Source organism: Ictidomys tridecemlineatus, chromosome 16 (genome assembly GCF_052094955.1).
Source record: "Ictidomys tridecemlineatus isolate mIctTri1 chromosome 16, mIctTri1.hap1, whole genome shotgun sequence".
Taxonomy (NCBI): domain Eukaryota; kingdom Metazoa; phylum Chordata; class Mammalia; order Rodentia; family Sciuridae; genus Ictidomys; species Ictidomys tridecemlineatus.
The window spans coordinates 19,181,884-19,195,374 of NC_135492.1; positions in this window are offsets into that span (position 1 = coordinate 19,181,884).

A 13,491-nucleotide genomic window follows, 5' to 3' on the forward strand; every position below is an offset into this window, starting at 1 on the left:
TTCAATAAACTCTGCTTTCACTAACAGTTAAAGAACAGAGGTAAAGGATATGGATCATGAGAAGGTAAATTCTATCAAAATCAACATTTTTGATACTAATTATTGTGCCAATTAGACATTTTATGTAATATCCTTTTTCTTGTCTCTGAAAGAATGCTTTAATATTTCTAGCAGTGCAAATCTGCTAATGGTGAGAACTTTCAACTTTGAGAATGATGTTACATCAATTTTGTTTTACCCATCTAAAAATACTCTACATTTAAAACTATCTATGCATATATCCAGTTCTTAAAGATTATACTCCATTATCTATTAGCTCAGTTAGCTTGGGATGAGAAGGCTTCTGAGATTCTTATCTTTGTCTCCCCCCCCACCCCTGGCTATTTTAAGGACACTTCCCTTAAAAAAATGTAGTTGTAGATGGACAGAATGCCTTTATTTTATTTGCTTATTTTTATGTGGTGCTGAGGATTGAACCCAGTGCCTGACGGATGCTAGGCAAGCGCTCTGCTGCTGAGCTACAGCCCCAGCCCATACACTTCTCTTTTTAATCACTGGTTTTCAGCAGTTAGATTAACATTCATATGCATGTACGTTTCTTTTGCTTGAGTTTGTTGAAATCCTTGGATCTGTGGTTTTCATTTTCATACTACCAGACAATATTTTACTATTATTTTCTGTATTTATTTCTGCCCATTTCTCTTCTTTTGGGATCTATAATGATCTACTTCTTAGGCAGAATAATATTGCCCCACCAATCGATCAACATATATATGAAAAAATGTTCAACATAGTAATTAGAGAAATGCAAATCAAAACTACTCAAATATGTCATCTCATGTAGGTCAGAATGACAGTTATCAAGACTATAAACAGCAATAAGTATTAGTGAGGATGTGGGGTAAAAGGCACACTCATACATTGCTACAAATTGTTGCACCCAATCTGGAAAGCAGTATGGAGATTTCTTAGAAAACTTGGAGTGGAACTACCATTTGACCCAGCTATCCCATTCCTCTGTCTATACCCAAAGGACTTAAAATCAGCATACTACAGTAATGTGGCCACATCAATGTTTATAGCAGCTCAATTCACAATAGGTAGACTGTGGAACCAACCTATATACCCTTCAACAGATAAATAGGTAAAGAAACTGCAGTATATATACACAATAGAATATTACACAGCATTAAAAGAGAATAAAATCATGACCTTTACAGGTAAATGGATGGAGTTGGAGAATATCATGCTAAGCAAAGTAAGCCAATCTACCCAAAATCAAAGGCCAAATGTTCTCTCTGATAAGTGGATGCTGACCCATGATAAAGGGGAGGCATGGGAAAAATGCAGAAACTGTGATTGTACAAAGGGGATGAAGGAGAGAGGAGGGGATATGGGGGCAGGAAAGATGGTGGAATGAGATGGACATTATTACCCTAGGTACACGTATGCCTGTACATATGGTGTGACGATACATTGGGTACAATCAAAGAAATGTAAAGTTGTGCTGCCATTGTGTACAATGAATCAAAATGCATTCTGCTGTCTTATAGCCCTAATTAAAATAAATTAATAATTTATTAAAAAATATTGCCCCGCAACCCTCTGAAGTGCTGAACCATTTCTTGTTTATTCTTTTACTTGGTGCTTCATTTTTTAAATTTTTTCTATTGCTAGAACTTAGAGCCCACTAATCTTTCCTTTCTTGTTGCCTACTCTTCTGGTAATTACATTTGTTATGATGTCTGACTTCTGAATAGTGAATCATTAACTTCTGAAAATTCATTTGTGCCTCTTATTATGTTTTCTTTTTAATCATTTTAGTTGTTATTTTCCAAATCTTGGCAATTATTTATATTTACAATAATTATTTCAAGGTTCTTGTATATAATGAAATGTGGGTTTATTTTTGTAGATTGTTCTGGTAATTTCTTCTTCAATATTGTTAATTTTATATTGGGGTTTTGGTTTCTTTTGTCTTTCTTTCTTTCTTTCTTTCTTTCTTTCTTTCTTTCTTTCTTTCTTTCTTTCTTTCTTTCTTTCTTTCTTTCTTTCTTTCTTTTTTTGGTAGTACTGGGAATTGAAACCTGGGCTTCTCTACCATTGAACTACATCCCCAGCCCTTTTATTTTATATTGAGTCGGGTTTTCTGAAATTTGCAATCCTCCCGCCTCAGCCTCCAAAGTTACTAGATTGAAGGTGTATGCCATGGTGCCTAGATTTGGGTTTTTATTTTAGAAAGTGGTGGGTTTTGATTGCTCACAGATGTACCTTTTTATGAATCAAATTCTACCATCTTTTGGAGACTTTTTCAAAAGACATATCATGGCAGGTCCAGAACAGACTTTAATCTTGGATGAATTTTGCCTCACTATAATTGTTTGTTCCTTTAGGAAACCTCATGGATCACTCCCCTACAATGCCTTTGTGCTCAGACTGGTAGGAATGCTAATGCATCCAGACCTGTACCCTCAATGGATTGTTCAACCTAATCTTTCCCAGCTGTTCTTTCCTCAGTCCTAGGAATGATGCAGTTTTGTGCAGATAGCTCTTAAACAAATACTCAAAGTTATGAAGTGGTCAAAAGCCTAGAGTTCTGTCTCTATTCAGCTCTTTTTCGTCCAAACTAGCTCTCCTTCCTCTCAGTCTAATGGAAGGTTTCCCTGGCTGCCCTGAGCCTGAGAATCACCTGAAGGCATTATGCAGGGCACTTCCAGGGCCCACCTCTCTAGATGGCCTCCCCCCAATCACCATGGTCATGCTCTGCTGTTTTCTGATGCCTGGAAGCCAATGTTTTATTGATTTCTGTTTTGTTTTTCTACTTATTCACAGTGGAAGGGTAATTCTGTTGCAATTATTTCTTCCTCGGCAGATAGGAAAATCCTTCAAGGACTTTTAAATAAATCAAAAAAAGTAAAAGGTACAGCAAAAGTTAGCTATCTTTTCCCCATTTTCTTCCTCTTCTCTCTCCAGGGGCAATTGCTATCACAAATTGTGTGCCTTATAAGTAAATATTTCACTATTTTTGAAAGATGAGAAATGAGGTAATTTGGTTGGAAGGTCATGAGGTTTACAACACCATGGTGGATCAGAGGTCATAACAGTGTGGATTCAAACAGTAGGGATACAACATAATAATTTTCTTTTTAAAACAAATACAACATTTTTTTTATTCATTTTTTTTAATGTGGTGCCGAGGATTGAACCCAGTGACTCCCACAAGCTAGGCAAGCACTCTACTACTGAGCCACAACTCCAGTCCGACAACATAATCATTTGAAGGAGGAAATTTTAATGAAAATAATTGCTTAATAAATAAGAAATGGAGATAATGATTCACTGGCGAGTAAGAATTAAAAATAATTCTCAAGAGTGTAAGGGCAGTGGATACAAGAAGAAGGTACCACCCAGGGTGGAGAGAGAGAGCACCCACTGAGAACACCCCGTGCACCCTACCACACGAGGCTGAGACCCAGTCCTTCCTTGTTGGAGGGGGCAGCTATGGCTCAATGAATGGCAATCAATACCACCACTCCAGTGCACACCTGCTCTACTGCATGATCAATGAACGAACGGCAGGGTTTGCAGAACTTGCTGAAGCCTGCCTTCTGGAATTTGCCAGACATTGTTCCACTAGGGCCATGATAAAACCTGTTCCCAGGGCTGTGTCTCCATGGAGATGCCCCAGCAAAAGCAACAATACAGGAAGAGTGGTAAGGGGGGAGGCTTCTGGGCCTGGGTGCTGCTTCCTGCTGTGGTTTCCAGTTGTGGGGCACTAGAGAACCTTCCTAGGCTGCAAGAGCTGGATGAACCTCCAGGACCAGAAAACAAAACCCTGGTATCCGCAGCCTCTCTCCTGCATCCTCTACTGATGAGTCTTGATCCTGTGCCCCGTGGTAAAGAAAAAATAATTAAAGGGCCCAGATGTTGGCAGCAGACAAAAGGATGGATTTGGATCTGAAAGGCAATGGATCCACAAGTGACGCAAGGTTGGAGATCCAACCCTGGCTTCAGTACCAGATGTTCTTTTGTATTGTTTAATGTCACTCCATGCAGCTCAACGTTCCAAAGTGAAACAGTTGAGCCCAACAAAAGGAGGTGCCCGTCTCTAACTTATTAGGCTTAAAAGGGAATCTGCAGTGAGGAGCATTCCCCTTGCCTCTGAGGGAAGGAGCTGTATATGATGCTCCCAGAAGGATTGGAGAAAAGGCAGGTAGAGACACAGCACACTGGGTACCAGCTGGGACTGCTCCAGTGCCCACCCTGCTCCACTGCATGATCTGTGATACGTGGTTCTGTCCCTTCCACAATCCTGGAACCTGAATTCCAAAATCCAACGACACTTGGGACAGACAGATGGACTAATTAATGAATGAATCCGTGGTCAAATGTTGTCATTTGCATCTCAGTATTTCCTACCTAGAATCATTATTTTCTTTTTAATATTTTTATTGGTGCATTATAATTCTACATGATGGTGGGGTTTTTTTAGGATACATTCACATGGGCACATAACAAAACAGTATCATTTGATCAATTTCATTCACCAGTACCTCCCTTCCCCGCCTGTGATACCCTTCCTCTATTCTACTGGTCTCTCTTCTATTTTTTTTTAAATTTGTTCTTATTCTTCACCTTATATAATCATAGGTAGGATGAAACATGGATGTAGGGGAATGATGATCTCACCTAGAATCATTTGAGGTGAAGAATGTCAGCATTGTGTTCTAAAGTCCTGCAGGAAGAGGAGCAAGGTTGGGGCTTCTCCTCCTCTATCACCTAAGCTGCTCCTCCTCACTCCAAAATAACAGATTACAAAAATTCTTTATTGAATTTGTCCACCCGGCTGGACTGGGTGAGGAAATAAACCGTTAATACTCCTGAAAGCACTGAGGCCTTTTCCTGAGCTCCTGAGAATAATAGAAAAATATTGAAGCTCCATCAAATACATATTTGGCCAAATGCTGAAAGGTCAGAAGATAAAAATCAATGTTGAACTAAGGCCGAGTTCTAAAATAAATACCAGCCTCCTAGCGTGGAGTTCCAGGTTATGAAGTGAAATCCTACATTTATAAAAATGTGTTTATTAGTAGAATTTATAATTGATCTGCTTGGCAGTCCAATTTTATCAGTGCGGCATTGGATGACAGAAGGAAATCTTCTTGGGGGCCAGGCTCACTGACCATGTAATCTTGAACAGTAGGGTGCAGGCATGTTGAAGGTGCCTGTGTGTTTGGGACACTGTGCTAGGGCTGGTTACTGAGGATGGTGAGTCCCATCAGCAGCTCCCCATCTAAATACAACGGACTGATCACAGGAGAGTAAGGCCAAGGCTAATATTCCTGCCTTTGAAAACGGGATCTGCAGTAAAGCTGAAATCCCTTTAAAGAAACCCCACACACCTAACACTTTCTACTGCCTGAAGAAGGTGCTTTGAGCCTGTTTTTAGAAGTTGACTCAAGATGCTCTCTTTGCTGTTTTTATTTGTTCTGTTCTTTCTAGTACTTGCCGGTTTGCTTAATCCCATGAGACAATTTTCTCCTTATACATTTTATCTAGAAATCTGGCAAGACAGTAATACTGTTTTCCTGGAAAACAAGTTCATGTCTAGAAGTGTTTGCATACTGCTTAGATACCAATTCAGCATCTTCACGGGAGTCCATGAAATGAGGATATTTAGAGCAGGTGGTCTCCAGAAGTACTGCAGATCACTGAATGCACGGAGGTCCAGAGGACATTAATGATGCTGACTGAGGTAGGCACCCGGCCTTGCTCCTTAAAGTGTCAGTACTCAGAACTCTCAGGTATATTCACATGGGCTGTCCAAAGACTCTAGGCAGGGGGCTGAGAAGCACAGAACTTCACTGAATTCCATGTCCTCTGAGATAGGTACTCTCTTACTCTTTTCTGGTCAAGCTGAATCAAGTTAGTCTTTTCTAAGGCTAACCCATCATCTTTTCACCCAAATTTCCTGAATATATGAAGTATTGTTTTGCTTTTTTCCCCCTGCAAAAGCACACAGACTTTTTTTAAAAAAATTATGTATTTTCATTAGGTATATATAATAGCAGAATGTATTTTCATTCATTGTACACAACTGCAGCACAACTTTTCATTTTTCTGGTTATATACAATGTAGCATCACACCCTATGTGCAGTCATACATGTACTTAGGGTAATGATGTCCATCTCATTCCACCATCTTTCCTGCCCCCATATCCCCTCCCCTCCCCTTTACCCAATCAAAGTTCCTCCATCTTTCCCATGCTCCCTCACCCCATTATGAGTCGGCATCCACTCATCAGAGAGAATAGTCATCCTTCGGTTTTGGGGGATTGGCTTAGTTTGCTTAGCATGATGCAAATGCCATAATTGTATTCTCTTTTAATTCTGAGTAAATTTCCATTGTGTATATGTACCATAGTTTCTTTATCCATTCATGTATTGAAGGGCATCTAGGTTGCTTCCACAGTTTAGTTACTGTAAATTGTGCTGCTACAAACATTGATGTGGCTGTGTCCCTGTAGTATAGTAATTTTAAGTTCTTTTGGTATAGACCAAGGAGTGAGATAGCTGGGTCAAAAGGTGGTTCCATTCCAAGTTTTCTAAGAAATCTCCATATTGCTTTTCATATTGGTTGCACCAATTTGCAGTCCTACTAGCAATGTATGAGTGTGCCTTTTACCCCACATCCTCACCAACAATTATTGTTGTTTGTATTCTTAATAGCTGCCATTCTGAACAGAGTGAGATGAAATCTTAGAGTAGTTTTCATTTGCATTTATCTAATTACTAGAGATGTGAAACATTTTTTTCAATAATTTGTTGATTGATTGTATATCTTCTTCTGAGAAGTGTTTGTTCAGTTCCTTAGCCTATTTTATTGATTGGGTTAAATACAGTTATCTCATACTAAACAAAGGAACCAAAAACATACATTGGATAAAAAAACAGCCTCTTCAATAAATGGTACTGGGAAAACTGGAAATCCATATGCAGCAAAATGAAACTAAACCCCTATCTCTCACCATGCACAAAACTCAACTCAAAGTAGATCAAGGACCTAGGAATTACACCAGAGACCCTGCGTCTAATAGAGGAAAATGTAGGCACAAATCTTCATCAGGTCAGATTTGGCCCTGACATCCTTAACAAGACTCCTAACACGCAAGAAATAAAATCAAGAATTAATTAATTGAATGGATTCAAACAAAAAAGCTTGTTCTCAGCAAAAGAAACAATCATTAGGTGAAGAGAGAACCTACATTTTGGGAGTGAATTTTGCCACACACACATCAGATTGAGCACTCGTCTCCAGGATATATAAAGAACTCAAAAAACTGAACACCAAAGCACACAGACTTCTAAAACCCAATTAAACCTTTTCCTTTATTTCAGAGTCTCCCCAACCCTGCAACTGTGTTTTATCTTTTTATATTTCATGCTATGTCTCTGTTATGTGGTTTACAGTTCTCACTTCTCAATACTTTCCTTTACTCTCTAATTTGGATCCTGTATTTGCCACACAGTGGAAAGGGCAACTCAACAACATCTCAATTCCTTGGAATCACTTTTCTTTAACACCAGACTTATGGGCAGAGGAGATAATCCTAAGTAAGCCATGGCATTATTTTTGCTTAACTGGATACTTCATACCGGGTTCATGTGGGGCACCACGGCCAGAGGATTCTCTCTCCCCGCAAACCCATAGGCTTGATCTCTTTTGAGTAATAGCTTGCTTCCATTAACACATGATACATAGCCTTATAAACCTTAGGAGAGCTGAAGAGAAAACATTATCTGAACTAATCATTTATCTATTGTACTGTCTTTTGAAAATCTCAGGTAAAAATATGACATTGAATTTAGGGGGAAAAATGCCAAATCAAATGTTTTTAAAAATTGAGTGCTAAATCTTAATGGAATAGAGAAGCAAATTTTTTAGACATATACACACAGAGAGAGGGGTTTGAAATATCAGTTTGAATGTCAGTTTGGTCCTCTCTCACTCTCCTGAGACTCTGGAAGACAATGCCACAGACATAGGAAGATTCTGCCTGGTGCAAATCTGTGCTCTCTGAAAGACGTTAAGGAAGTGTTGTCCCCCTGGGGTGGCCTCCCTGTAGAAGGCACTGCAACAGCTCTCCCAAGCCTGTTTCCCCTGATCAATACTGAGCACAGGAATAACACTGTCAATAGGATAGTTGTTGACAGCTAGGGCCAGGTGTGCTGAGGTCTCACGGGAGAGCTCAGCTGGAGCAGACCACCAGGGAATGCATGAAAAATAAAAAAAGAGAGACCCTAGAGGGTCCTGACTGGGGGAATCAACTTGCTCCCCTTTAAGTAACCAGAGAATGATCTCCAAGCCTGATGTCCTTGAAGTTGTTTTGGATATCTGTTAGCTATGGGCTTGGCCCACCAACACCTGGGCTTCTTTAGGTAAGTGAAGAAAGGATCCCTGGGGGACAGTGGAGGCTGCAACTTTAAGAATAGGAGAATTCTAGGTGCTAAATGTTCCCAAGGTAGCTGGGGATTTCACAATGACACGGAACCACAAGTATAGTAGGTGCCACGGGCAGTGACCCAAAGGCACCAGAAGAAGAATGCACATTACATGTGGGTGGAAAAAAAGCATCATTAACAGGAAAACAATGATGTGATCCAGTTACTAGAACCATCAGAACAAAATTTCTTGCAGACTGAGTTGAGCTAGACATATGATGTGAATTCCAGCATGTTGACTGCAAAACTGAGGCTTGGATTTGGTTCTCCTTCTCCATGTTGCTAGGCACATATTGAAATGTTCACTTGATTTATACATTTGTAAGTCGCTAAATCTGAAGGAAGAAGCTTTTACTCTCGACTTGGTTTTTGTTTAGAAAAAAATAATTACTTCTTAAAAGGGGAAAGTGATAGAATCTTGCAGAAAGCTAGACTGAAATGGCTGTCAAGTCCTCAAAGTGTTGTCACAGTCTACATTACTGAAGATTCATTGATTCCCTATAGCATAGAAGACGTGGTGTTTATGAGATTCTAGCCCTTGATGGGTGACTGTCATGTGACAATCACGAATCCACGTCCTTTACCATCAAGATTCTCCTTCATCTTCAAAACAATCATATGAAGGAAGAATAACTCCTCATTATCCAGAGGAGGAGATTGAGGCTTAGCAAAGGTGCATAATTTGCCCAAGGTCACAGAGTTTATAGTTTGGAAACAGTGATTCCATCCAGACATTTCTGCATCTACGAAGAAGCTGGGCACGGTGGCACATGCATGTAATCTCAGCAGCTCAGGAAACTGAGGCAGGAAGATAGAGATTCAAATCCAAAACAACTCAATGAGACCCTGTCTCTTAATAAAATACAAAACAGGGCTGGGGATGTGGCTCAGTGGTCTAGTGTCCCTGGGTTCAATCCCAAGTACCAAAAAGGAGGAGGGGGAGGAGGAAGAGGAAGAGGAGGAGGAGGAGGAAGAGAAAGAGGAGGGGGAGGAGGAGGAGGAGGAGAAGGAGGAGGAGGAGGAGGAGGAGGAGGAGGAGAAGGAGGACTCTAACTATACACAAAACAAACACAGCACTAACTTTGTAGCTTGTATCATCTGTGGGCATGGAAGAGGGTCCTGGCCCAGGTGTAGGTGACTACATTTTACAGACTACATGCTGAGCTCGGAATTGAAAGGTAAAGAAAGTTTGCCAGAGGACATGGCAGTTAATTAGACACTAGAAAGGTGATAAGAAGCTCAACAATTGAAGGGAGACCTTAGGGATGTTTCAGAAAGAAAGAACAAAAAAGTACACATAGCAAGATTTTGAGGAAAATATGTTGATGGATAATGGCAACAGATGAGAGAGGAGAGGCTCACAGCCAAGATCCAAATGGACTTTGCTACATGTCCAAAAATGCTCCTCATTGTGAAAGGGGAAGTGTGGAATGAATTACTCACTCTCTAGGGAACCTTAACATCCTGGTCCATCTAGGCTCCATCTCAGGGTCTGGATGCAGTTGAAGATGATAGGATTTAAAACATTTTAGCAGTCTTTGAGAGATAATGGAAAATAAAAGAGTTACCCTGAATCTAAAGCTAAGTAAATTCACCATGTAAAAAAGATAAGATATGCCCGCCAGATGCACTGAAATACCTGTTGTGGGCTCACTCTGTGCCAAGCACAGAGAGAAAGCACATACCCATTGACCACCTGAATAGAACAAAACTCTACAACAGATTATTTATATATATTTTGTGGGCACCTCAATAAGGAATGAGATAAGGAGCACTACAAATTTAAAAAAAAAGGTTGTAATTAATATCTATTACTTGCAAGGTACTGTGCTCGATTTGGAGGAGAAGAATACACAAGGGCCAAAATAATAGCTACCACTTGTTTACTTCCAGATGATTGGCAGTCTTCCAAACCTTTATCCATTCATGTAAGTCTCAAAATGCCATGAAATGCAATCCTGGAATGTTCATGGTGCAAACTGACACACCCAGTGTAAATTCTCCAAGGTCATGTGCAAAACAAATACCTGGGGTGAATTTTTTTTTGGTGGAGTCAAGATGGCACCCCTACTGGGCTGGGGATGTGGCTCAAGCGGTAGCATGCTCGCCTGGCATGCGTGCAGCCCGGGTTCGATCCTCAGCCCCACATACAAACAAAGATGTTGTCTGCCGAAAAACTGAAAAATAAATATTAAAAAAATTCTCTCTCTCTCTCTCTCTCTCTCTCTCTCTCTCTCTCTCTCTCTTTAAAAAAAAAGATGGCACCCCTACTACTTTGGCAGAGGCTGAGATTCATGTTCTACAGAATCCTTTTTCCTTATGGGGCTTCAGGATAGAGTTTTGTGATGGTGACAGTGACGTGAGATCTGGGAGGTGGAGGTAAAAGCCACTTTTTGCCGGAGGGTAGGTCAGTCCGATTTTGTGGCTTCCTCCAGTAAGGTGACTTCACAGAGCTCAGATGTCCACACAGGAACCCACTTTGGACTAGCTGTGGGTTTAGGTGGCTGCTTCACCTTCCCCGTGAACTCAGGTCTCTCTAGGCACTGCAGTGCTTCAGGCCAGTGTATTTCTCTGAGCTCTCATGGTAGGTTCCAGGTTTTCTTCCATTCATGTACAACTTTAAACAAAACTATTTTATTTAGCCCTCCATTCTTTAGGGACAGCTCAGTGGTTCATCCCAATCCTGAGCAGATTGGCTTATTATTCCTAAGCTCCCTCACACATGTGTGGTCAGGTAGTGCCCTGACTATTAGTGGATGGTCTTGTCGGGGCTCTGCTGATGATTGGCAGCTGACTCTCTACCAGGGTGTTGAGGTTCTCTCCCCATGGCTTGTCATTCCACAGTGGAGTGTCTCAGGGTCCTGCACAAGACTGCTGCAAATCGTGTTAAAAATAGCAGCTAAAGAGGAAATATTCCAGTGTCCAAGAACTCTTGAAATATCTGCTTGCAGCCTATTTGATGTTGTAACAATGACCAAGTGTGACGGCAAAGCCCATTCTCACTATGAGAGAGTATATCTAAGGATGTGGCACATTGATGAGAAGACTTTGTGGACATTTCTATAACCGGTACAAGTCGTGATTCCCACACGACATCCATTATTTTCAAACAATTTAGTGAATTTGTTTTCTCTGTGAATCCAGACTATTATAAAATAAATAGTTAAATCCAGCCAGACTAACTCTGGATTTGGCACAAGTTTAATCATAATCATTCCCTCTCTAAAAACGTACTATTAAAGGGCATATACTCTAGAAGCATACACATTTCTGATTATTCAAGGGGTTAGAATGAAATTAGAGACAATTAAATAATTAAATGTACAAGCCCACTTAGTGTAAATCCAGAGGAAGAACAAGTACATGAGTATATATTTCTCTTTTTTGTTCTTGTTGTTGTGCTGGGAATTGAACCCAGGACCTTGCACATGCTAGGCATGTGCGCTGCTGCTGAGCTACATCCCAAGCCCATGAATAATTTTGATGGGAGGTGAGTTGGTTAAGAATACATAATGATAGAAAATATTGACCTATTTCCTAAGCCTGTAACTCATCTTGCCATCAGACTGCCTGTTGGAAAGCTCCAAATTGATTTCTCTCTGATATTTTATGATGAAGTTTAAGAAAAGCTGAATCTCTAAGAGAGGTCCCATTGGACTCTCTTCTATGTTCCTGGAGGAACCACAGACTGATCGTTACAGCTGGGTCTGTTTTTGTTTTGACGGCTGAGATGAACAGTCTTCACGAAGTCTCATTTCCTAATGAACCAAAGAACTGCAAACAAGGAAGGATGAACTATGCAAATAGCAAGCCTTCAGGAGTGGGCTGGGCTGCATTCCTCATGGGCCTAAGTGTCTGGAGTTAGAACCTCCTCTGTTGGCTCCTTCACAGCAAAATTAAATTTTACACAAAGACTGTGACTCCCTGATTTACAAATTGCTATTTTTCTTTAAATAAAGCCTTTATTTTTTTCTTGAACTATTTCTTATTTAACTTGGATTGACCTTATGTACCTGTTTAAAAGAAAAGTCATTATCTTCCCATGGTCAAATCTTCTTGCCACAAATTCCTTATTTTGATTCGCTCAGAGATGCACTCAATGTGATTCATTGGCTGAGTGACTTCTAGTTAAAAATATAATTTCTGAACTGTGGAAACAAAGAAACAGACATTCATCGTAGCATAAGCACCTTTAGGGAATAAAGGCACTTATACTACAATGAGTGAATGAAAAACTTAAAAGTAAGGACACATAATATAAGAGAATGTTGAATTGAGGTAAATGTTAATAAGTTAGTAATCACTCTTAATACTAGTTCTAATTATAAGTCAGTAATAATTGGCTCTTAATATCAAGAACTAATATTAAGCTAGTGGAATCTACTAGTAGGAAGTAAAAATTTAGCTGCCTTAATCAGCAGAGACCAATTTCTTTTTCATTGGAATATTCATATATCCAGTGACCCAGAAATTCTCTTGAGAAGTATGGGCACAAGAGAAATGCTTTCCTATGTACCAAAATGTATATGAAAGACTGTTAAAATTACCATGATCTATAATAGAAAATATCCAGGAAGAAAACCTCCCTGAGGTTTGTTCTTGAAAAAATTATTTCATGTATGTGTTTATATATATATGAATATACACATATTCTATAAACATATATTTACAAAGTATTTGTTTATACATTTCTATAAATATATTTATGTGCATGTTTATATAAATATAAATATATATGTACATATATATATATTTGCACATATTTTATATGTACTAGATAAATTTTTAATAAAAGTAATTTATATATATTATTTCAGATTATCTTTGTTCATATTAGCAAAATGTTGAAAAATGTGTAAGAACAGAAAGAAGAATGAATAAAATATATTTACTCAACAACATTCCTTTTTTTGGGGGGGGGTACCAGGGATTGAACTCAGGGGCACTTGACCACTGAGTCACATCCCCAGCCCTATTTTGTATTTTATT